The sequence below is a fragment of the Lithobates pipiens genome, unplaced genomic scaffold, assembly GCF_037356315.1.
Source record: "Lithobates pipiens isolate NorthernLeopardFrog02 unplaced genomic scaffold, aLitPip1_a1.2 Scaffold_27, whole genome shotgun sequence".
Lineage (NCBI taxonomy): Eukaryota > Metazoa > Chordata > Amphibia > Anura > Ranidae > Lithobates > Lithobates pipiens.
The window spans coordinates 132309262-132336159 of NW_027507788.1; the positions used below are offsets into that span (position 1 = coordinate 132309262).

The window sequence follows — 26898 nt, forward strand, 5'->3', positions numbered from 1 at the left end:
CAGAAGGCTGAGCAGCGCGCCAAAAGGAACACAGCAGGGATGGTGCAGGCTGGCAATGTGGCGGAGGAGAACCCTGATATGGATCCTACGGATGATCAGCATTTAGCGGTGGACACTGCTGCAATCACCAGACCCATCCTGGAAGTCATCAATGCTAGGAAGTCCGAACTCATGGGACGTATAGATCATTTATCGTCTGAATGTACATTCATCAGACATGATCTGGACAAAATAAGAGGAAGGCTCAATGCGGTGGAGGACAGGGTCTCAGGGGTTGAGGATGTCACGCACTCCCAAGACACCCATATAGCTGAGCTCAGGGATCTGGTGCGGTCTCTTCAGCGTAGGGCTGATGATGTGGAAGACCGCCAAAGGAGAAATAACATCAGGGTAGTGGGCTTGCCGGAAGGCACAGAAGGTGATAAACCAGTTCTCTTTGCAGAGGCCCTCTTCAAAAATCTCCTCGCTTTGGAGGATTTACCCCCCACCTATGTGGTGGAGAGAGCCCACAGAGTCCCAACTGGCCGTAGACCACCAGGTGCATTCCCCAGACCGTTCCTCGTCAGATTTTTTAACTACCAATACAGGGACATGATACTAGCCAAATCTAGAAAGAAACAAGACCTGCAATGTGAAAACGTTCGGTTGATGCTGTTTCCTGACTTTTCGGCTGCCACCCAACAACAACGCAGTTTGTTTAAATATGTCCGCAAACGGCTCCAGGACAAAGAGATCCAATACAGCATGCTCTATCCAAGCAGGCTTAGGGTGCAATACAAGGGCAGCGTGAAGTTCTTTGACAACCCTGCAGAGGCCTGTGACTGGATGGACAAGGAACTCTCATGATTACACAGCTGCAATGCATTGGATGTCTACCCATATTCCTGTTTATGCCTCTCTTAATAGTGACGTTGGGGCTCATAATGTCTACCCGAATGTTGTAATGGCTCGGTTGGTCAATCCAGAATTTGCCTTTTGAATGACACACAATCGATCTGTGATCCACCTCCTGGCCTGGGGACAAATTTAAACCAAGATAGCAAGATCCAGAGGATCACCGAAAAAGTGCTAAAATTTTAGTCCCCAGTATAGAGTCTCCAGGAACCTACCATTAACTGATACAGCGTATGGGTCTACACCGTGGATCTACAGATACGGGCCTGAACCACAAATTTAAGAGGGCCTTGGTGTTCCAATACCTAAAACAATCCAAACCCCATATAATATTTTTTCAAGAGACGCATCTTGATGGGAGTAGAGTGATGACCCTGAGGAAATCGTGGATACAGAGAGCATTGCATTCTACATATTCCACCTTTGCCAGGGGCGTGTCTGTGCTTATCAGCAAGTCAATTTCGTGTATGATCCACCAAGTGTGGTCGGATCCAGGAGGGAGGTATGTGGCAGTGGTGCTGGATGTTTGCTACTGTAGATGATTGTTGATAAATGTATATGTGCCTCCTCCGTTTCAAGTTCAAATGTTATATGACATGTTTGCCCGCTTGGCTCAAGTCTTACATTTGCCCCTGTTGGTGTTGGGAGACTTCAACGCCACATTGGATCCAGTGTTGGACTCCTCCAACCCGAGTAATAGGGAGGCTTATCTGAGCTGCGGGGTTGGGCCTCTGTGACTGGTTTGACCGAGGTGTGGCATTGGAGACACCCGACAACTAGGTGCTACTCGCACATGTCAACTGCTCACAGGTCAGCAGCCAGAATTGACCTAGCCCTGGGAAATGACAGGATGTTACAATATATAGAAAGCATTGAGTACCTGGTGGGGGGCTTGTCGGATCACAGTCCTCTCTCCCCACTGTCATTCCCGGTGGGGGAGGGGGGGAGCAGGGGTGGTTGGCATCTCTCTCCGGCCTGGCTACAAAACGAGCAGGTGTCTGTCCAACTGGGGGTCAAAATTAAAACATACTGGTCAGATAATGTAGATACTTCCGAACCACCAGTGGTATGGGACACCTTCAAGGCGGTAATGAGAGGAGAATGTATATCAGCGATAAAAACTGCATGGATTAACAAGAATGAAGAGCTTGCCACACTGAAACAAACAGAGAGAATGTGCGGAGGCTCATGCGGCATCCCCCAGTGGGGCTTCATTTGAGACCCTGCTGGAGGCTCAGCGATGCCTGTCTCTCCATGTTAAGGGATTGACAAGCTTGGAACTTACTAGAACTGCACACACAGTGGGGACAAAAATGGTAAACTCTTGGCTATGCTAGTTTGGCAGACCAAAACCCTGATTGCTCATATCCCTGCTATTAAAAACAGAGCGTGCAATTTTGTCACCGATCCGGCACTCATAATGCAGGAGTTTATCGATTTCTTCTCAGCCCTATATTCGCCTATTCCAACTTATGACCCTGGGTCATTATTCTTGCTGTTGGCGGACTTACCCATACCAAACTTGTCTGAGGACAATTGCAGTGAGCTGGAAGCCAAGATCACTCTTAAAGAAATACAATCGGCAATTTTTGCCTTCCCACCTAACAAAGCTCCAGGACCGGATGGTTTTCCGGTGGATTTCTACAAGGCCAACGTAGAATAACTGGCTGAGAGATTCAACTGGCTTCTAGAGCACTGCACAAGCAGCTCTTCGATACCAAATTCAATGCTGGAAGCATACATGATCTTGAAATTGAAACCGGGGAAAGATCCGACCGACTATGCATCATACCGCCCCATTGCCCTTTTAAATGCAGACCTTAAGATTTTAACCAAAATCCTAGCGACAAGACTTGCCAAAGTCATACCAACAATAGTTATCATAGACCAGACAGGGTTCATGCCAGGGAAGTCGACAGACACAAACTTGAGGAGACTTTTCACACATTTACAGCTACCATCCACGGACTCGAATTCCAGAACAATAGTGTCCATAGACATAGAAAAAGCGTTCCACTCCGTGGACTGGGGGTACATACTTAAGGTGCTGGAGGTCGGGGGTTTCGAGCCTCAGTTTCGAAACTGGATCTCCATGTTATATAAGAACCCCAAAGTGGCCATTAGATTGGGGTCAAGGACGTCAGATTTTTTTACGGTGGGTAGGGGAACCAGACAGGGCTGCCCATTATCTCCTTTTCTCTTTGCCCTGGTTATGGAGCCCCTGGCCATCACACTGAGGTCAGCAGAGGAGGTTGGGGCCATTAAGGTGGGCTCAATCCAGGAAACACTTGCACTGTATATGGACGACATGCTCTTGTTTCTAAATGACCCGGCGGACTCCCTAAGGACGGTACTGCAAATCTTTGGAAAATTTACCACATACTCTGGGCTCAGGATTAACTAAGTAAGTCATCAATCCTTCAGCTAGATAACGGGGCTAAGGACAGAGCAGATCCAGACCTACCATTACAGTGGGTTGACTCCCTTAAGTATCTGGGTGTACGAATTACAGCGAAAGTGTAGGACTACTGGATCTTGAACCTACTCCCGTTGCTGTCACTTCTCAAGCAAAAAACGCAGGCCTGGGTCAAATTACCTCTATCATTGATGGGTAGAATTTGCCTGCTTAAAATGAAAATCCTTCCAGTGATACTTTACTTTCTTAGACATACGCCGGTAGGGATACCAAAATCCTTTTTTAAGCAATTAGACGGTATTATTAGTTCATACCTATGGGCACCTAAAGCACCTAGAATAGGGATCAAAGTTCTACAAGAACCCACTGATCGAGGAGGGCTAGCACTGCCAGATTGGCATAAATATTATATTGCAGGGAAAATGGTGTTTGCCCATAGATGGCTATTATCAAATGAGGGGGACTCGGCCACGATGCTGGAAGCAGCCAATCTCGGATCTTATGAAAGTCTACGCATTGCTCTGTTTAGGGATACCAAATTAGATTTGCTCATAACTACGATTAGAGCATGGGAGCTGTCAGTAAAATTAGCAGCTCCTAGTTACATGGGAATGTCCCCGTCCACTCTTTTATGGATGAACCGGAAGTTGCGCCATTTCTATAACTTGCCTGATCCCGTGGTATGGGTGGTAAAAGGGGTTAAAACGCTCAAAGATATTACAAACTGGGGGGACTTACAGACTTTTTCCCAATTAAAGTCAAGACATGACCTTCCCAATTCCTACTTCTTCCGTTTTTTTCAGCTTAGCCACGCATTTCAGGCACAGTTTGAAGGATTGAGGGTGGAGTCTGAATCTCTGCTTTACATGGAGGTCCTGACCAAAACACTCTCTTTGACATACAAAGAACTATTTAAAAGCACACCGAAAGCAGTAACTAACTGTAGAGCCAAATGGGAAATGGAAGTCCCTGATCTGAAGGGGGAGGACTGGGATGACCTCTGGACACAGCCTTTTAGGGATTTAGTGTCAGCTAGAGACCGACGGATACAATTTAAATTTTTACATAGAAGCTACTATACTCCAGCCAGAATTGCCAAGATATATGGAAATGCAGCAGCGGAGTGTTGGAGATGTTCCTTCTCCCCGGCAGATGCCAACCATATCTTTTGGCAGTGCTCGCACATTCAGGATTTTTGAGGGGAGGTTGCGGCTTGCATCTCGGACCTGTTGGTGGTGCCTATTCCGCTAACGGTGCGGGTGTGCTTGCTGGGATTGGTGGAGGAGGTGGTTCCTTCGAGGGCACTGAGAACTCTTCTCACCATTTTATTATTCTATGGCAAGAAGGCCATTCTGCTCAAATGGAAAAATAAACAACCCCCAGACATTAGCTTTTGGAAAAAGTTGGTCAGCACTATGGTTCCATACTACAAAGCAACATACAGGGCAAGGGGATCTGGGAGAAAATTTGATAAGGTATGGAAGGCATGGTGCGATTCCGATAACACAGTGGGTTGAGGGGGAAAGCATGAGACCCCTGGATAAGACATAACAGTGGGAGAGAGGAGTTGTTTGATCTAACAGAAGGGCAGGTCCTCATAGAAATGCCATGAGAGGTGGTACAAAACACTACAACACAAGGTCAAAGTGAACTGAATGAGTAAAATAGATGTATACATAAAGATTCTTTCAACCTGAGCATCTGGTAGTTTGCATAGGATAAGGTGATGAATTTTCTGACAGGCCACCTGAGCTGTGACAATGGGAGGAGGGTAAGGGGGGGGAGGGAGGGAGGGGTTGGCATAAATTTTGTCGGGCCCTGCGTGGCCGTCCCACTGGGTTACTGTTATGTTGACATGACCCAGTGGATGTTGTATGTTGTAAGTAAAAATTTTTAATAAAAAGAAATAAAAAAAACACCAAAAGGTGCGGCAGACACAGGGGTCACACGTATTTGACATAATTTCCAATACATAGCTATGAAAACAGGAAGGTTTGCCAGAATTGTATGAAAAAAATCATACATTTCATAGAGCGCAAAATGCACTGTTGAATTGAATTCAGTATTAGTATTATGCAACAAAATGCGAACGATCATATGATTATCTGATTGTGTGTAAGAGGCATAAAGAAGACAAGAAGTCTGCTAAGGATAAGATGATGATGCAGTTGGGAGGACAGTACAAGCACCTCCCCATCTTTAGGTTTAGGGAAGCTGGTAAGAGAACGTTATGATATGCTAAGCTAGTTTAGGATTTCCTGTTTTTACATGAAAGTGAAAGAAAATGTCATGCAGCTGTACATGAGACCTTTAGTTCATCATTCCTTCTCTCGCTGTACCTGGTAAGTCGTAATCCTGTGATAATTCTTGTAAGATTGTGTTTATTTTCATTTATAAACTAGTTGTATAGGATCAAATACAGTGCAAGCTGCAATGCAAACGACCAAAGAATGCATACTCTGAATACAACAGACAAGGGTGAGCAAGAATCCTCAATATACTAAAATAAATTTGATTTAATTGCTATATTTTCCAGCATGCAGGGAAACTATCCGGGATCCGTTGTCTGGTTTTTGCACTCTGTCTGGTTTACAGAATCACAAAGTCCTTGACTGGTTTTGTAGCAGCGTCTACTAAGTGGGGGCAGATGTTTTCCATACGTATCAGCACTCTGAAGACCCTCTCCACTATGAACACAGAGGGGTTGATTTACTAAAGGCAAATACAGTAGACTATACACTTTGCAGGTGCAGTTGCTCCTCAACTTAGTAAGACCTCTTTCACACTGGGGCGTTTTTCAGGTGTTTTTCAGGCGCTTTAGAGTTAAAAAAAGCACCTGAAAGCATTCTCATCTGCAATCCCAATGTGAAAACCCAAGTTCTTTTACACTGAGGCGCTGTGCTGGCAGGGCGTCAAAAAAAGTCCTGCAAGCAGCTTCTTTTCAGTGCATTAGGAGCCGTGAATACACCGCTCCTAAAGCGGCCCTTCCCATTGAAATCAATGGAAAGCGCCTGCAAAGCGCCTTAGCAGCGGCGCTTTGTGGGCACTTTTAACCCTTTATTCGGCCACTAGCGAGGGTTAAAAGCACCCTGCTACCGCTTGAAAAACTCTGGTAAAGCGCCGCTTGTTTAAGCGGCGCTTTACCAGTGTTTTTCGGGTGCTGCCAGTGTGAAAGGGCTCTTAAAGCACTCGGGCTTTCACATTGGGATTGCAGATGAGGCTTTTTTCAAGCGCTTTACAGGTGCTTTTTTTACAGCTAAAGCTCCTGAAAAATGCCCCTAAATGAGAGGAAGCTCTGCTGACTTCTGTCATCCAATCATGTGCAAGCAAAAATGCTGTTTTTTTTGCGCCTGATTGGGTATTCTTTGCAAAGTGGAGCTTCACCTCATTTACTAAGCGCAACCAAGGGCAACTGCACTTAAAAAGTGCACAGTCTTTTTACCTTTAGTAAATCAACCTCAGCATGTTAGGCTTCATGTACACAAGACGTTTTTACAATGTCTCCTGAACGATTTAACTTGACAGATAGTAACCCATGCTTAAAATGTCTATTTTGCCGTGTTTTACATGCCGCATTTGGCGCAGTTTTGCCGCGTTTGCATTTAGAAGCACTTTTTCTTTCAAATCAGGCAAAAATGAAAAACGCCTGTAAACGAAACACGAGTTACTGCGTTTAGCCGCGTTTAGAAGCGTTTGGTACTTGAAACCTTGAAACGCCTCTAAACTCAGATTCTGAACCCATTTTTTTGATTTCTGAAAAAGCCTCTAAACTCAACTGCCTAGGAACAACTGTAAATGACCCTGTGTACATGTACCAATAGGATAACATAGAGGAGAGTTCAGGAGCCCTTGAAAAAAAATGCCCAACTGCACCTAAACGACCGTTTACCAGCAGCAGTGTACATAGGTAAGTTGGAGGTTGCAGCTAGTTGGTAGCTATTGAAGGTAGTGAGTTGAAGAGTGGCCCTTAATGTACACACATTCCTGGCCTTGGTCAGGAGTACAGAGACACTAGTTTATAGTAAACAGTGTGGATTGTTACCTGCTTGCGGAAGGTTCACAACTTCTCACGGGACGTTTTTACAACCTCTCCTGAATGATTTAACTTATAGATATATATAAATATATCTATATATATATTCCTATTCCTAGTTTTCATTATCTTCTGATTGTACCTATAGGACCCCTGACCCTCTGTCTGGACAGTGCTGATTGGCCTGTGCTGATCACATGAACGCTCACAAAAAAAAAACTCTATCAAGACACACCAAACTGAGGATGTGCTGAATACCTACTAGGGCTCTACTATCAGCAAATGGATTGAAGGCAGTGGAAGAAGGGGTGAATCAGAAAAGACAGAATCAAACAGCATTTTTACACAATGTGGAGGACTAACCCCTTATGTTCCACATTGAGTATCACAAGCATGCTTTACTCGATATACAGACTGATTTTACTGTTCTGGGTTTAGTAACACTTTAATATTTGTTACATGTCCTCATTCACATAGCATAGCTTAAATAAAAAAAATTGCTGCTTACCTTTTTTTATGCTTTATTATAGAACTTCCAGCAAGGAGAAAATCCTACTAGTTCTCTTTGTTTATGAAGGAGCTGGGCAGTTGAATCTGGTATAATTAACCCTGTGTATACTGTGCAGCCATAGTTTCATTATCAATTTTGACTAGCTTTAACTCTGTCTGCCCTAGTGGTTAAAGGTTTAGAAGTTAGCATTCTTGTATTGTATGTTATTGAGGACAGACCTAGGGCAGACTCAAGCATGGTACACACTTAGGCCCCTTTCACACTGTCGGACCATTCAGGTCCATCTGTCAGTTTTGTCGGCGGACCTGAACAGGCGCTCCATGTTAGTCTATGGAGCGACGGATGTCAGCGCTGACATGTCTGCTGACATCCAATCCAGTCCGATCCACTAAAATCAGACAGATGGCCCTACGTTCGCATCCGCCCTGGTGGATCGGATCGGGTGAGATCTGATGAAGACTGACATTCTGTCTGTTTTCGTCCGATCTCTCCATAGCAACCAGCGGCGCTCGACAATCCCCTCCCCACTCAGTGAGCAGAGAGGGACCTGTCGTCAGCCGGCTCAGCGGAGATCAATGGAGAGATCTCCTGCTGAGCTGGAGGACAAAGGTGGACTCCGTGGCAGCGCATCCACCTCGTGTGAATGAGGCCTAACAGTTTTCTTTTGTTGCATGAAAAAAAAACTGACAGCTCCATTCGGAGCCGCTGAACTAACCATGCAAGGTTAGTTCATCGATCTCCCCCGGTGACCTGTTGTGTTCGGACTGGGGGACTGCCCCCCCCCCCTCATCAGAACACTCTGATCAGCGCTCTCTGCCATTAGTTGAGAGCGCAGATCGGAAGTCAGTTGGCTGCTGGTTTTGTCAGACAGACCGATATACACATGGGCCAAATGTCGGACAATTTTTTTTTTAACCGGCCAATGTCTCCCGACAATTGGCCTGTGTGTACCTGGCTTTAGACTGACACTGTTAAAAAAAAAACAATCAACAATGACACCTTCTCCTGAGAAACTTTGTGAATACACAGAGCAAACATATTATGGGGTTTTCTAAAATTTGGCTGCAAAAGTAGAAATGTGCTTTATAGCCAAAGTTTAGAGATCAGTTTAAAAAAAAAATTAGCCCCAAGGATGGCACTTACAGGAATGACGAGTGTCCTGTGTGCTCCTGGCCACTCTGTACCTTTAAATATTTGATCCCCCCAAATACCCCGGTAACTGTGATGTTCCGGTCCTGGGGTTAATACAAGCAGCTCCACCTGTCATAGGCATTCATCAAAAGTGCCAACTGTGCCCACGGTTTCTGCTCCCATGCTCCATTCATAGAAGTTGTACTATCAGTTCCTACAATGAAAAGCACTGGATCAATGGAGGACAGGCAGATGAATGAAAGGTCCAACTGTAGAGGGGATATATAAATATATTATACTTACCTTTCTCCAGCTTCCATGGCGCAGGGAGCGATATAATATCCTGGGGAATGATGCTCACCCCAAATCTTGTAATAAAATGCTGGAACGCATTTCTGGAAGTGATTTCTCTGCATAATTTGAAGTACTCCACTTCCCCCAGAACTTTACAAAATGAAGATGATGCCACCACCCTCACCTAGGACAGAAGATGGGGTAAAGGTAAGTAGTCTAACCCAACAGGTATTTTTAACTTTAGCTGCTTTTCAACAACAGGGAGAGAGGAGCTTAACCACTTCCAGACCGCCACGTGCCAATACACGTCCTTCCTTTGACGGGGGATATCATTGTAATGGCAGCAACTAGCTGCCATAACCCCGGTATCCTCATGTTAGGCTAGCAGTCTGGTTTCTGATAAGAGTGGTCTCTGCGGTGGATTCGCCGCAAGATCACTTTTATCAGCAGCCTTTTTGACCTCAGATCTTATATTTAAGATCTTATATCCTGTCATGCTTTTTTTCTATTACAAGGGATGTTTACATCCATTGTAATAGGAATAAAAGTGACACAAGTTTTTTTTTTTTTTAAAACAGCCTAAAAATAAAAGGTAAAATATATAAGAAACATTTTTTTTTTTAAACGTGCCCTGTGCTGCCGAGCTCTCGTGAAAAAGTGAACGCATACCTGAGTAGCTCCCGCATATGAAAACGGTGTTCAAACCACATATGTGAGGTATTGCCGCGATTGGTAGAGCAAGAGCAATAATTCTAGCCCTAGACCTTCTCTGTAACTCAAAACATACAACATGTAGAATTTTTTAAACGTCGCCTATGGAGATTTTTAAGGGAGAATGTTTGACGCCATTCCAAGAGCGGGTGCAATTTTGAGGTGTGACATGTGTAGTATAATTTTACTCGGCGTAACATTATCTTTCACAATATGAAAAAAAAGAACAGTCTGATGTGTTTTTCATGTGGTTTGCCATAAGATATTTTATGTGTTATGGTTGTCATGAGATAAATAGGGTGTAGTAATAGTAAAGTGTGACTAAACTGGTGCCGGGAAACTAAGAATACGTGTATAAGCAGTAACTGTAAAAGGAGGAACTAGTGGGTGCATCTCTGAGGCTAAGGTACCAGACACAAATACACCATTTCTGTTTGATCAGTGTTTAAATCAAGCTGGACATAGATGGCTAGAATTCTATCCAATTCCTGATGGATTTACCAAAATGTAGGCATGGGAAGCCCTGCAAGTACCACTTGGCTCAAAAAAATGTATTTGAATTACCGGAGTGGCTGTAAAATTATCGACCGAACAGTGACTGCATCCTATCTGCAGCTGCCAGAAAACAATTGCCGGGAGCTTTTGTTGTTTAAAGTAGAGGAGAAAACCCATTGATATTCCCTCCAGCCTGCAGTAAGGCAAGCTTTATTTTATTTTTTGGCTACTGAAGAATTGAAAAGCAGTCAAACACTATACATTGAATGTCCCTTTGAAGGGTAACTCCACTTTCATGGGGAAAAAAATAGCAAATAAATAAAATAAAGTAATATAGCATATGCACCTTTAACAAAAGCCCTATTGTAATTGAATGTTATTAAAAATTGCCTTTTCTTTTTCAATCTGCAGCATTGTAATTTTCTGTAAATGCAACATGGCTACCTGTTTACACCTAGGCAGCGGAATCGCCGTGATTCTGCCCACGATCCTGAACCACAGCAAATCACGGGACGTCCTTGCGATCCCTGTCACTTTCAATGGCCCGAACTATTGCGGTAAAATCGCACAAACAGAATTGCGGTACGCCTGTCGCCCAAAATAAGTTCTGGAATTTATTTATATTCTTTTTTTGCGTGATTTTACTGTGATTTGGCGTGAACGGAGCCTTAAGGGATTAAGACCTTGCAGCTTGCCTCATTAGTGCCTTGCAGGTGCGCCAGCTCATTGATAATTATAACACCACTCCCATACAGATTCACTTAGACAGAGACAAACAGCTATTCCTTCAGAATAACAAATGGTAGGAATCTGCAACAACGATTGTTAACCACTTCAATACTGGGCCCTTCCTGCCCAGGCCAATTTTCAGTTTTTCAGCGCTGTCATATGCACAACGCGGCCATGCCATTCTGTACCCAAATTAAATTTTTGTTATTTTTTTCACATAAATAAAGCTTTCTTTTGGTGGTATTTGATCACCTCCGGGTTTTTTATTTTTTGTTAAAAGGAAAAAAAAGAAAATTGTGAACAAATGTTGTGATGCGGCTGCACTGATAGGCATCACTGATGAGGCGACACTGATGGGCACAGATGAGAATTCACTAATAAGCAGCACTGATGGGCACTGATAGGCATCACTGATATGCAGCACTGATGAGCACTTATGGGCAATGATAGGCAGCAGGAATAGGCAGCACTGATGGGTGGCACTGATGAGCAGGCAGTGAAAGGCAGCATTGACTTGCATCACTGATGGCCGCAGATTGGCCTCACTGATGGGCACAGATTGGCGTCACTGATGGGTACAGATTGACATCCCTGATGGGCACAGACTGGCATCCCTGTTGGGCACTGTTGGGGCTGCACTGATGATCAGGGCCTTGATTATCTGTACAGGTCTCCCCTGTGAGGAAATGTCGCTGATCGGCTCTCCTCCCCTTACACTCTATCAATGGCCGATAACTGGCATTCCTTTGTTTACATGTGATCAGCTGTGATTGGACACAGCTGATCACATGGGTAAAGAGCATTGGCTCTTTAGTGAGATCAGGGTCGTGCTTATAGTTGCCACCTCATCCCTTTAAACCCGAACACGTATGAATTACACAGGTTCTGAGGCTAATTTCATGCAGATAAGGCACCAAGTGATTTTAATTATCAACCTTAATCAGTCACAGAAACTGTGTAATTAATATGTGTTCGGTTTTAAAGGGATGAGGTGGCAACCCTAGTCGTGCTGTGTCCCAGTGACACAGTGCATCTGCGATCGCTGCGTGCCCCCGGTCGAGACTGGGGCGACATCATATAACGTTGTCCCAGAACAACGGAGCATCCCGCCCCCAATAATTTGTCTATAGGGAGCGGGAGGTAGTTAAAATCCTTGCAGTGTATATAGATCACCCAGAGAGGAATGTTTTTTTTCTCAATAAAAGTCGAGTTACTCTTTAAGTAGTTCATTTGAGCCATGCTGGTCCAAATGAACGAATATGTGCTCTTGCTGGCGGCGATGTATTAACTGTTTAAAACCTAAGCTATATACAGTATACAACACTGTATTCCAGCAATGGGATGGGGACTTTCTGTCCCACTACTAGAACAAAATAGAGTTGGGCTGAGCACTGTTAGCTTTTGTATTCTATGAATGAATAAAAAGCTTTCTGAACTATTTATATAGTTGCAACAACTAGATACTCATACCTCCCAACTTTTTGAGATGGGAATGAGGGACACCTAGTAAAAGTATGCAGGCATAGGGCACACCCCTGGCCACGCCCCCTTAAAGGAGAATTGTACAAAAAAATAAGATTGGTTAAACCCACAAGTGCTTTTTTTTTTACCACTACTATTCCTTTTATATTGGCTTTTGGAATTTACAAATGCAGCAATTTAGAAATCAGATGAAATGTTTAGCGCTGGAAAACACTTTTTGATAGATAAAAAGTGTATTTTATATACATCTATATAGATCAGACCAACATGAGGAACAAATGAGGAGGAAAGAGGGATAGAGGGACATTGCTCCAAATCAGGGACAGTTGAGAGTTATGGATACTCAACATGTTAAGCCATTACCACATGCCCGCGATGCAGAAACAAACTTACCCCAAATTATCCTCAGGCAATGATTTAGTAGCCTTTAGAGGTTATGAGGTTACAGTTTACTGTACATGATGGCCATTTATTATTCTCACTCCAACGTTTGCCATGGTATGTAACATGTGTAGTGCAATTGTTGTTACAGTATATAGACACACCAGGCACTCACATTTATTTTCTTATGTGCATGTACATAACAGTGGGGGATTTTACAGTTTTGTGTTTTTTATTTTTATATATTGCTTTTATAATGTATTTTGTACAATGAATTATATTGCGCTTTAGCGTTAAAAAAAAGCATCTGTAAAGTGCTTGAAAGAAGCCTCATCTGCAATCCCAATGTGAAAGCCCAAATGCTTTAAGAGCCCTTTCACACTGCCAGCGCCCAAAAAACTGTCGTAAAGCACCGCTTAAACTAGAGGCGCTTTACCAGCTTTTTTGAGCGCTAGTGGGGAGCTTTTAATCCCTGCTAGTGGCTAAATAAAGGGTTAAAAGTGCCCACAAAGTGCCGTTGCCAAAAGCGCTTTTCAGGCGTTTTGCAGGCGCTTCCCATTGATTTCAATGGGAAGGGGTACTTTAGGAGCGGTGTATTCACCGCTCCAAAAGCGCTGCAAAGAAGCTGCTTGTAGGACTTTTTTTGACGCCCTGCCAGCGCAGTGCCTCAGTGTGAAAGCGCTCGGGCTTTCACATTGGGATTGCCGTTGAAGCTTCTTTCAGGCGCTTTACAGGTGCTTTTTTTAATGCTAAAGCGCCTGAAAAACGCCTTAGTGTGAAAGGGGTCTCAGTGTGAAAGCACTCTGGCTTTCACATTGGGATTGCAGATGATGCTTCTTTCAGGCGCTTTACAGGTGCTTTTTTTAATGCTAAAGCGCTTGAAAAATGCCCCAGTGTGAAAGGGGTCTTAATGAGACAACATGGATGTCTTAGACCAGGGGTCTCCAAACACGGCCCTCCAGTAGTTCAGGAACTACAATTCCTATCATGCCTAGTCATGTCATTGAATGTCAAAGTTTTACAATGCTTCATGGGATGTGTAGTTTCGCAACAACTGGAGGGCCGTAGTTTGGAGATCCCTGTCTTAGACCCTGGACATCTCCCCTGCCTTCCACTGAACTTAATGAGGTGCTGCAAAGCACATGGCGGGGGGTAGTCGGGAGAGGACATACTATCATTGGGATGTGGAAGTGATCAGGCAGTAGCTTCCACTTAAGGCTGGATTCACACCTAGGCATTTTTAGTGCTTTTTGCATTTTGCAGATTTGCACTATAGAACGTGTTCCATAGGAAACTATGGTAAATGGACTGTAGTGCAAATCTGCAAAATGCACTAAAAATGCCTAGGTGTGAATCCAGCCTAAAACCTGATAGCCATTGCCTGATCTACAAATTGAAACACACTCCCAGCTGCAGTCTAACAACTGCCATTTATAAAAGTGTCTGGAAGACTCCTGTTCATGGGGTGTGTTAGTATAGCTATAGCTCTTTAGTTGTATCACCACTCCTTGCTGCTTATTAAAAGCCAGTGCTTGTTATTTGAGGAACCCCTATCCACAGAGCATTGTAAACAAAGGCATGTAAATGATTATAATCTGGCCATAAGCAATCATGTAGAAATACAGATTAAATATCTGATTGTAGCACATCTCATATGGTTAATGAATAACATTGGCAGTTTAGTGAATTAATTTGCTTGTTGACCCAAATTGCCCATTGAAGTACACCCACCAGCTTAGAAGGTGTGTATGGCTAAGGACGGGTCGGATTTATGCTGCTCCAACTCTCATATGCACATACAATAGACCACAAAGTCTATAAAATACCAGCCAAAAGCCTAAGTTCACAGGACCAACAACAGTGGAGCATTGTCAGAAAAAAAATGTTGCTGTTTTGGAGGAAGGTAAGAGTTCTTTTTTTTTTTGTAATGATCTGTCTGCCAGGCTAAGGGCTCATTCAGACTTACGACCAGGTGGGTGGGCGGTAAAAGCATGGGGTTGCGCCACCTACCTAAACCAGGGCATGCAACTATTCAGGGCTGTACACTTATCACAGTAAAAATGTAACCCCCTGTTGTGTTTAGCCACTCTAATGAATGAGGCTGTGCCACAACCATCCTGCAACGCCCATGGTTGTGGCGCAGTGGGCTGGCATTTTCAGGCTTAAAACCTGCAGTAAGAAGGCATCACATCACCTCTCTAAAAAGCGATCCACCACTGATCAGTTTACAGAGAGGGAGCGATGGTTGCTATAAATCGGATTAAAATGAGTCCAATCAAAAAAACGTGCTTTTAAGATGCGTTGTGTTGTCATTTTAAACTTCTTCAGTGATGCAGAAATCAGAGTACTATTCCACAATCATACTCTTTCTAGAGTCATGTGATTGATCTTTAAACTCCAATCTTTTTTTTAGGCTGGGTTCACACTGCTGCGGCTACGAGAACTGGCTGTGATTCCACCACACTGCAGTGCAAATCACATCCGATCTCTATCACTATTCAGATAGTATGGCTGAATTCGCATCGCACACGGCCCAAACTCGCACAGGACCCTTTTTTGGTCCGCAGCAGAATCGGATCGCATTGGGTGTTCACACCATGCGACCCGATTCCTGTCCGAGTTTGCAGATCGCACTGCGATATGCGAACTGATCTGGGGGTGTCATTAACGTTTCACTGACACTCCCAGCAGTTCGCATAGGGCAGTGTGAACTGCCGCCGGGAGGTATGCAATGCGGGAACCCGCCGCGGATTCGCGGCGTTCCCGCATCGCTGCAATGTGAACCCAGCCTTAATCTCGATTCCTGGTTTTTATTGTCTGTGATTATAGCTAGGAAACCTAATGACTTGATAAAATAAACTCTTGTAATGATTCACCCAATTTACAGTTTATCGCATGCAACTCTCCCGTGACTCATGTCTTCCAGTAGAGTTTTTAAGATTTTTTTATAAAAAAACATTTTGACTGGAAGCTTACAATAAACTTGTCCACATGTAAATATCAAGGAAAAGTACGAAGCTTGATTCCAAGCCAGTAGGTTAGAGGGTTGAAAGGAAACATCACTTGGGCTGTAATCATAGCATGCAGATGGCTAATAAGCTGCAGTCAGGTATAGGCTTCATTCACACATGGCATTCAATGTAGGAGGATTAATGTTAAATCTTGGCTGTTTTCTATGCCCAGAAAGCCCAGGTGCCGTGGACAGCCACCTATAGACATGAACAGCTGTGTGTGGCTATACATGGGGACATACCTCCTAACATTTGAACTTCAGAATGAGGAACACTGGAGGAGGGAAAAGTGGTAAAAATGTGGGCGTGGCCAGGCGCTTAGTAGTGGGAGGGGCTCAAGGGATGTGGTTAAAGCGGTAGTAAACCCGCTATTTTTTTTTTTAACACCTGCAAAGCAAAAGGCATAATGAGCTAGTATGCACCGCATACTAGCTCATTATGAAATACTTACCTTAGAACGAGGCCCCGACATCTGGCACGATCCACGCCAAGGGAGCTGACATGCTCCCTCGGCGTTTCTTCCGGGTATCGCGGCTCCGGCGCTGTGAGTGGCCGGAGCCGCGATATCGTCACTCCCGCGCATGTGCGCGGGAGATTTCATTCCGGCCGGCCGGACACTGCCGGATTTTTCAGGCCGAGAATCCCCTCGTGCGCATGCGCCGCTGCAGTCAGCGGCGCATACCGAGGGGAATATTTTTTTTACCTACAGGTAAGCCTTATTATAGGCTTTCCTGTAGGTAAAAGTTAAAAAAAGAGTATACAACCACTTTAAATAAAACCCAGGCTTCCTTGTACTTATAAAATATACTTTGATTGCTTTGTCTAAGCCTGCTTTAAAGAAGAAGTTCATTAAAATAGTCTGGGACTGCATAGCAACCAGCAACTGGTAAGGCAATGAAGACTTTGGTGAGAAGTATATAATGTACAGTATTGTGTGCGTATATAGTGCAGGAATATGTAATGTACAGAATACGGGGGTCAGGAGTATGTGATGGACAAAATGCAGGGGATAGGAGTGTGTAATGTACAGAATGCAGGGGACAGGGGGTGTGTAATGTACAGAATGCAGGGGGTGTGTACTGTACAGACTGCAGTGAGCGGTTCTATACAGTATCTCACAAAAGTGAGTACACCCCTTACATTTTTGTAAATATTTTATTATATCTTTTCATGTGACAACACGGAAGAAATGACACTTTGCTACAATGTAAAGTAGTGAGTGTACAGCTCTACTCATCTCTCTGATCCCATCCCAAATCATCCTGAAAAGATATAAAATATTTATAAAAATGTGAGGGGTGTACTCACTTTTGTGAGACACTGTAAATTTCCCTCAATCCTCTCCCGGCTCCATCCGCCAACCTGATCCAATCCCATCTCCATTCATCCCCCGATCCCATCCCAACATTATCCATTCCCCTGATATCATCCCGGGCTCCACTGAGATCCATTTCCCTGATCTCATCCCGGGCTCCCAGACTCCACTCACTTTTGTGAGAAACTGTATATTTCCTCAGTCCCCTCCCGGCTCCATCCACCAACCTGATCCAATCCTGTCTCCATTCATCCCCCGATACCATCCCAACATTATCCATCCTCCTGATCCCATCCCGGCTCATCCATCCTCCTGATCCCATCCTGGCTCCATCTTTCCCCTTGATCCCATCCCGGCTCCATCCATCCTCCTAAACCCATCCCAGCTCCATCCATCCCCTAATCCCATCTCAGCTCCATCTTTCTCCCTCATTCTCCCTCATGCCTCCTTCCTCTTTAAGTCTCACATAAATCGTCACAGACCTGGTGGAAGAGAGAGCAAATTCAGCTGCAAGAATGGGGGAGAGCGGACTCAGCAGAGAGAGCACATTCAGAGTAGGAGTGGGGGATCTTCTGCTGGTGCTGGCGGGCAGGGCCGCTGATAGGCCAGTACAACTGGCCCTGCTGTACCGGGCCTGGCCAGCAGGGGGGCACAGGCAACCTGAACTGCAAAGTTAACTTCTATGTATATAAAAAAAAGGTTCTCCTCCACCGATCATCGTATGCCATCAGCGCCCTAGCAATACTCTGCAATACTTACCCCGCCAATACTCTGCAATACTTACCCCGCCAATACTCTGCAATACATACCCCGCCAATACCCTGCCAATACTTATTATGTATTACATATAGATATTAAAGAGGTCTGTTCTCATCTGAAAACAGTATTTCTTTTGGATAATCAAACCTATAACTAGCTGGAGAAAAACAAATATCACTTGTAGACAAACCTACACTTTGTTTTAAGGCAGGGTCTGGGGAGGGGCAATGGGTGGAGCCAGGGGTGGGGCTGAAGGAGGGACCAGGGGCAGGGCCAGGGTGGAGCTGAAGGGGGCCCCGTCAGATAGGCTGTACGGGGCCCCATGATTTCTATCAGTGGCCCTGCTGGCGGGGCTGGGGGTATGAATATCCATTTTCCACTTCCAACACTGGCAGAACTATCATGAATCTACGCAGCTGTGGTAATTCTATCTCAGATCAGCCTTGTTGTGGCAGAGTGGTGTGTTGCTCCCCGCCTCCTCCTCTGTGTACAGGAAAACACAGGAGGAGGAGGGGCGGGTTCAGTGCACTCCGCTCTGCACTGGGTGTCCGGGAGGGAAAGATGCCGGCTGCTATATGATGTATTGCTAGTGGCATGCGGGAACTGAGATATCCTACACATGTCATGGGCATTCTGGGACTCAGTCCTGATTCGCCAGGACTCTGGGACAGGGACCAATTTCCGGGACGGTCCCGGTGAATCAGGGACGATTGGGAGGTATGCGAGGATACTGTGGTACTCGCATAAGCCCATGTAGAGCATACACATGGGGTATACTTTCGTACAATAAATGCAAGTATACGTAAGTACCGGCATATACCAAAAGCCATGCAGACATTTATGTCTATGGGCGTCTGTATGCAGCACCTGGGCTTCCAAGGCATAGAAAATATACAAAATTTACAAAGTATGACCCTAATGCACCTGTGTGGATGAAACTGTAGCACTGGGGTCGTCAGTTTGAATTCTGGTCAGAACACTATCTAGTTTGCATGTCCCCTTGGTTCTTGTGTGGGTTTCCTCTGGGTACTCCAGTTTCCTCCCCTGTTCAAAGACATTGTGATAGGTTAAAGGGGTTGTAAAGGTTCGTTTTTTTTTTATTTTCTAAATAGGTTCCTCTAAGCTAGTGCATTGTTGGTTCACTTACCTTTTCCTTCGATTTCCCTTATAAATGTTTTTTTTCTTTCTTTTCTTTTTTTGCACCTAACACCTGGGAGCTGCGATTTGCTCTGTACGCCCTCTTTCCCCTCTCCTTCTGCCCTGATTGGGGGCGGAATGACTGGGGGGGGGGGGGGGGAATGACCACTGTGCATCGGTGCCATGCTCCAAGTGATGTTATCTTTGGGCGTCATGGCGGGGGCGCAAGTTCTTTCATCTTAGCTGACCCAGTTGGGGATGTTGGTGTCAGCCACGGGTGGCGCACACCATCCGGGCTGGGGCCCCTGCCCACACATCCCGCACTAGCATGACACTGGTAGGAGCCCCTGCACATGCAGGGCGTATATAAGGCATTCTCCCAGGCACAGCTTTCTCTGCTATACACGTGTAGATGCTGCACTTCATAGAAGTAGTTTGCTTTTATGCACATACTTAAAGTGGATGTAAACCCGAAAAAATTTTCTTTTTGATATAATGTAGAGTATAAGATTTCCTATCATTTGAGCCCAGTCTTTCCACAAAGAGTTAATCCAGATCTGAGCAATCCTCTTTTATTGTTCAGTGAGATAAATCTTGACAAACAGAGAAAATCTTTGTCAAATCCTCCCCCTTGCTGTGAGTGACAGCTGATTTACATATCTCGTGCACTAGCCTAAGAGACATGCATTATTTTTTAATTCCCTCCCACGCCTTTCTTCTGCTGCTCTGCAAGGATTGGCTGTTCTACACCTCAGCATGATTTGGTATGCTGAAGTCATGTGGGGACTTTTATGGGTTTTGACTGGATGTTAGTGATCATAGCAGAAGTTCAGTGTAAGAAATACACAGGAGAAAATGCATGTTGATAAAGGAGTGCAGAGGTGGGCGGGGAGTCTACTGACATCACGACTCCACCCACTGAGCCCTGGAAAACAGACCCAGCCACAAAATCTGCAGGTTTTTAGGGTCTCATAGCAAACAGGGGGATACATTTGACAGATAAGTATACATGCAGGAGGCATGTCCTTCTAGATAACCAAGCGACGTGTCACAATTTATTTTTAATCGGTATCCTATCTATCCATAACAGACCTCACTGGCAGCTATTTTTTTCTGATCCATTAAGGAGACTGGCAATCTGTACTCTGGGGATACTGCCTGTGCGCCTTGTTCGGGGCAGGGCTTTAGATTACCTTGGCTCCCAGTACAGACAAACCCTTGCCCTTGCCCCACATATACCAGCCCCCATTGTATTCAATTGTATGTAAGTACCCAGGATTGACAGTCTTGTTCCTTCCTGTTGTGCTTATTTCAATACTTGACTGAATCGTATTGTGTGTTTTTTTTTTTTTTTGTAGATACTCTATAGCATCTTCCCCTGAGGAAGTGTTCACACGTGAAATGTGCCAGAAATTTAGGATGTAGTTACACACCCAAATAGGATTCAATCCAGATATACCATCAAACCTTTTTTTTATATACAATTTTACACTCCATTTAATATTGTTTTGTGCTGTCAAGCTGACGTGTATATACATGATTTTATACAACCTTTTCTCGTATAGCATGTGTTGCTAAATGTATATATTTACTGTATGAATTTATGATGTTCTTGCCATGTGTGCATGTATTATTGTACTACATTTACGCATGTTGTGTATCATTGCAATATATTTGCATCTATGTATGCCATTAAAAACATACACAATCTAACCTCAACCAGTCAACAGCCTCATTTAAAGTCCCAATTTCCTTTTTTGTTTACCTGCTCCCCACCCATAGACTTCAGTGGGATTCACCACAAAGTTTGTGAACATCGAGCAAGATTCACAAAATTGTTCACAAACGAAACCCAGAAAAATTTGCTCAACTCTTCCCTGACAATTCCTTCATCTGCTTTTCCCTCCAGAAGGATGGCATCATCCAGGGTCATTATCTACTCATAGTGACTGAGTAAGTATGAACAGCATGTAATACAAAATTTATTGGTAGTTTTTAATGATGTGGGCTTATGAGCACTTTAATGCTTGAATTCCAGGAATTCAGCTATGTAAAAACTGCAGGCATACTATGAGTTAAGCGTAACAAGGTGCCTGGTAGACTAATCTGACAGGTTTATTGTGCTCCAGGAAGATAACTTCTGGAGCTAAGAAACTGCTACTATGGTCTCAGTTCCTTCAAGAGCAGAGTTGCTTAAACTACTATGGCTGACGCCTCCCCTCCTTCTGCCTAATCACAGAAGCCTTTGTATTATGTGAACTCAGTCACAAAATGCAAAGGCTTCTGTGACTGAGCAGAAGAGGAAAGGCCTGGGCATATCTGTTCTGTGCTTCTCTTCTGTCACAGCCAGAGTGTGTCCTCCGGGAGTGCAAACCTGTCACATATAAGTAATCTGTAGTTTCAGATCCTACAAAAAAAAGCATATGAACGCCTAAAAACATTTATCATTGTGCCTGTTTGCAAGAGCCCAAAATTCTGAGGTCTAAAATTCAACAATTTCTCATGTTCTTGGGGTAAGATCCACCATATACTGTATTTTCCTAGATCTTGGAGCAGAAGAATGCTTACATAAGTCGTATCACTTTTAGTTTAAATCCATTGATTTGCTTCTGAAATGTTTGTAAATGGTATATACTGCCCATCTTTTAGGAATCGTAACTATAAAATGAAGAAAATAAATTTTATGAATGCTGTAAAGCAGTGGTCCCCAACCTTTTTGGCACTGGGGACCAGCTGCGCAGAAGAAAATTGTGCCAAGGCCTGGTTGGGGGTGGGGGGGGGGGGGGGGAGCCGATTTGTGTGCCGTTTGTCAGCGCATTATTTATATTATTACATTGTAGTAATAAATAGTACAATTCGCCATAATGCAGAATTAGTGGGAGCCCTGAGTGTGTCTCCTGCCACGTTACCTGCCACAAGATGCGGAATGTCACTTGCCACGTCACCTGCCACATTGCCTCTCACCAGATGTTGAATGTCACTTGCCACATCAACTGCCACGTTGCCTGCCACCAGATGCGGACTGTCACTTGCCACACTACCTGCCACTGCATTGGTGGCAGCACTGGTCCATCTAGCACAGAAGGGTCCCGAGTGAAGGCAGGAGAGCGGTGAGAGATGTCATCTGCTCCCTGCTGCACTTCAAACATTGAGGCTGACAGGGTGGATGAGCAGCAATGCGGGGGGTCGGAGAGAGATGTAATCTCTCTGCTCCATGTGTACTTCCAACATTGAGGCTGACAGGGCGGAAGAGCAGCAATGCGGGGGGCAGAGGAACGGTTCCACCCATAATGCTTCAGCCACATCACACTCTCCATAGAGACAGGCACTGTCACCTTTCCCTTTTACCGTGTCTCCATGAAATAGTACATAGCCAGGAATATTAATAGCCCAGTCATGTGAAGAATGAAGCCAAGATTTAGCAATACTGATTAAATACAGTAAGTGAGCAGGAATTCTCATTCCTGCTACGCTCAAGTGTGATTGGAACCTAACAATGAAGACAAATACTTTTATATATGTTGATGTGGAAAAGTACTGTATTTATCGGCGTATAACGCGCACCCCAAGTTTAGGAGGGAAATTTAAGGAAAAAAACTTACATTTAAATGCCCATCAATGCAGCCTCATCAGTGTCCATCTGAAGCCTCGTCAGTGTCATTTGCAGCCTTGTCATGCAGCCTGTCCGTCATTGCAGCCCTGTGCATCGTTGTCAGCTTTTATTTTTTTTAAATGGTAGTTCTCGGCCGCCTTTGGCCGTACTGGGCGGCTTTCGGCCGCCTTTGGCCGTACTCAGCGGCTTTTGGCCTCTCTCGGCCCTTCTCGCGGGTTGCACAGAAATTGCGGAGGATCAGCGTATAACACGCACCCGTGATTTTTCCCCTGATTTTAAGGGGAAAAAAGTGCGTGTTATACACCGATAAATACGGAAACTACATCCTATGGTAATTGTTGAATTTTTCAATATATTTGAACAGGCAAACATTAGCATGTCACTAAAAGGCTGTAAATAATACGAAAGTAAAATCCCTAAAACCAAGTAGTAAAGAGAATATACAACAGCACTAATGAGTAGACATGTGCAGAGTAAAATATTTCGTTTCGGAATTTAGTTTTCGTCCGAAAAAATGTATTTATGTAGTTACTCCCGAAATTCGTTTTTATTTATTTATTTAGTTTTTCGTTCAAAAATTGCATTCGTCCGAAAATCCACATGAATTACGGTCGAAAATGTCTTTGAAGGCTTATGGTGTCTGTCGAATGTATAAAGAAGATTTGACGGAGCTAGTATATAGCATACTTCGTGTGAACTTTAAAACCCTATTAAAGTCTATGGGACTCCAACGTTCAAAATCTAAAGTGTTAATTTTAAAGGCTAATATGCAAGTTACTGTCTTAAAAAGTGTTTGGGGACCCGGGTCCTGCCCCAGGGGACATGTATCAATGCTGCGAGTGATTTTAAAGGACTTTTTTTTTTCCTGCATAAATGACACTTTGTGCAGGGACAGTTCTAAGCACCAGAAACATGCGCCCCTTCACAGGCATACTATAGACACCCCCCAGCTACGAAATTTAAAGGAATATTACACTTTTATTGTTTCACTTTAGTCATTATTAAAATCACTGCTTCCAAAAAAAATTGCCATTTTTATAACTTTTTTTTGCATTGATACATGTCCCCTGGGGCAGGACCCGGGTCCCCAAACACTTTTTTTAGGACAGTAACTTGCAGAATCTTTTCTCTCTGTCAAATCTTTTTTTCTCTGTCGAATATTTTCTCTATATAATCTTGGACTAATAGAGGTAAGGTTAGGCACATTCGACCACAGGTTCTATAGACACAGATTGTTATTGTCAGAGTCACGTCAAATCTCCTATTCTATATCGAACTGTTGAAACAAGGAAAACGAAAATAAAGCATTTATTTATGTCGGATCTTTCGTTTTTCAGATTCTGTGCTTTCGTTATCGTTTGTCAAAACTAAAATACCTGAAATTCGGACGAAAATGCATTCGGACGAAAACAAATACACATGTCTACTAATGAGCAGTTCCTGACTAGGGAAGAGCTCAGGCATGTTTGGATCCTAATTTGAACCCACCTAAATTGACCAGCCAGGGAGAGGTCACTTCACAAAGCCAATCAGATTATGATCCAAACATGCCTGTGCATGACCAAAAAAATAAAATCACAAAAAAGACAAGCAGCTATGGTAAAAGGAATTCTTTTAGAACACAATTTTTTATTTGAACTACATATAAATGGACATGCACAACCACTAAAACAAATACCTCCCCAATGAATTATTAAAAAGGTCTTCCAATCATAGGTCATACACCCATCCAAATCTCAATCGCACCCTCAGGTACCAGTACTGATCTAAAAGGCTAACGCAATATATAATGCATCCAAAAACGTTTAAGGCAGGGATATGCAATTAGTGGACCTCCAGCTGTTGCAGAACTTCAAATCCCATGAGGCATAGCAAGACTATGACAACCAGAGGCAGAGGCATGATGGGACTTGTAGTTTTGTAACATCTGGAGGTCCGCTATTTGCAGATCCCTGCTTTAAGGGGAGAAAATGTGTCTTTTCAATATGTTATGTCAGCTTCTTTCTGTAATATCAGCTTGTGTTGTTGAATGTTATTTTGTAGGCATATTGCATAAATTTCCACCAGTCTCTGATACCAGTGAAACCTTTGACCACTTCTCCATACAGAGTTTTTTTTTTTTAGCTGCAAGATGTGTGTGGGTTTCTGTAATAAGTTTAAACTTTTTAGCAGTGTGTGAAAAGAGCTGTAGACTCGTACATAAAGAAAAAGGGCATACGTTTATCAATTATTTAAATGTGGAAATAAAACAGTTACATATTTAAAAAAAAACAACTTGGTTGCGATTGACTCTTCTATTCACCATTCTGTAATCCTGGCACAAGGCTCAAGTTGATATGGGTGATGTCCTTATACTTTACAGGCAACATATGCCATGTATCTCTAACCAATCACAACAGAAACAAACAAGTTTCTTACCCAATTGCAGCTGATAAAGAAACATGGTTGTGTGACATGCTACATGAGCACTTCATACCAAAGTAAATGTGGTCGTAGCTTACTACAATTAGTGAGTAGATTTTTTTTTTTTTTTTTTTTTTTTATACAATAAAGTGATCCTTAAGATGGTTTTACACTATGGATGTCCTTCTCTTTTATTAATACTTGCCTGAGGTACCCCCAACGGACCATTTAAAGGAACCCCCCAGAGGAAAATCAAACAGCGACACAGGGGCTCACACTGTGGCAGCGAGTTCACCCCCAAAGGGGGCAGGTGATCTGGTGAGGGCATTTTGGATACACATGTTGGGGGATCTCTCTCTTTGAAGTGGAAACACTCTATTTTCTCGGCACTGTTTGGACTGATATCTGCCGGTTATCAATTATACCATTCTAGGGACTTTAAAGGTATAGTGCCACATCTACTTTCTCCCCTTTCTTTAGCATAACCCCCCCCCCCCCCCCCCTTAGGGTGGAGGTATTCAGTAGAGGCTGCTCATACCCATTAGTGTTAGTACCTTAAAAGTAACCCATAGCGCAATCTCGCCTCCTTTTTGTCAATATTCAGAGAATGCTTTGCATTTTCTCAAGGATTGTAAAGCATTCCCTGATTGGACGGGCAGTGACATCTCAACCCCTTCCTTCACAAAAAAGTATTCACTTGGTCTACTGTGAGAGGGAGTTGAGAAACTGGTAGTAGCTGAGTGAACCTTTTAACGTGTTTTTTTTGGTGCCCACTTTTTGGTTTATTTTTCTTTTTATTTCTGTTTTTCTCGTTTTTTTTTTTTTTTCTGTTTTCCCTTCTTTAAGGAAATAAGAACATAGGATGCAGAACAATGTAATGATGGTTATTTAAAAAAAATTATACCAGACAATGTAATGTAATGAGATTATAGCACTATGTATATGGCTTGAGGTGCTCCTCAAATGGTTGTATGGACTTTTGTAAAAATCCTAAAACCATAAAAAAAAAAACTTGGTCTACTGTAATTACCATACCATATTGAGGTCTCAAAATCATGGCCAATCTACCCCCTTTAAATGTATCCCACCAAACGTGTATGTCCACTATGTGGAGTTACACTATAATACAATGGTGCTCACAATTGAAATCTTTGGTATCCCATGACCGCTCAAAAAGTGCTGCAAATTAATAGGATTCTGTTTGTTGTATCAGCACTACAGATTTATCACACTTGCAAGTGCTGGATAACCAGTGTCCAGGTCTAAGTATCCACTGGGAGTGACTGTCTGCTGATCATCTCCTCCTATCTCTCCAGCCAAGCTAATTCCTTCTGTATATGATTGTAATTCTGGTTTACAACCCACAACCAATATTATAAAACTTCACACTGGAGTCAAGAAATAGAATTATCTCATTAACATACAGTAAATGCATCTAAATTCCACACACCAATCACGCTGCTGCCACCGCCTGTAATATTATAGGTTCAAACTTTATCAGTGTATGAAAGAGGAAAAAACTAGAAAATAGAACATATTACTATACTATAAAAAAAAGATATATACATTTTTTTTTTTTTTTT

The 26898-nt window shown here is 43.5% G+C and overlaps 1 protein-coding gene across 9 annotated transcripts in view; it reads left to right on the forward strand.

Moving 5' to 3' along the window:
- LOC143934131 (galactoside alpha-(1,2)-fucosyltransferase 2-like) overlaps positions 1–26898 on the forward strand; it is a 417951-nt gene that overhangs the window by 226363 nt on the left and 164690 nt on the right. For 2 of the 9 annotated variants that reach the window (XM_077457463.1, XM_077457469.1), the window contains exon 2: positions 21082–21252. The exons of 2 other annotated variants lie outside the window; for them this stretch is intronic. The gene's annotated coding sequence lies outside the window, so the exon portion shown is untranslated. Of the gene's footprint in view, positions 1–5564; positions 5653–14636; positions 14981–21081; positions 21253–26898 lie in introns of those variants that run through there. 5 more of the 9 variants (XM_077457464.1, XM_077457470.1, XM_077457465.1 and 2 more) reach the window with 5 other exon arrangements.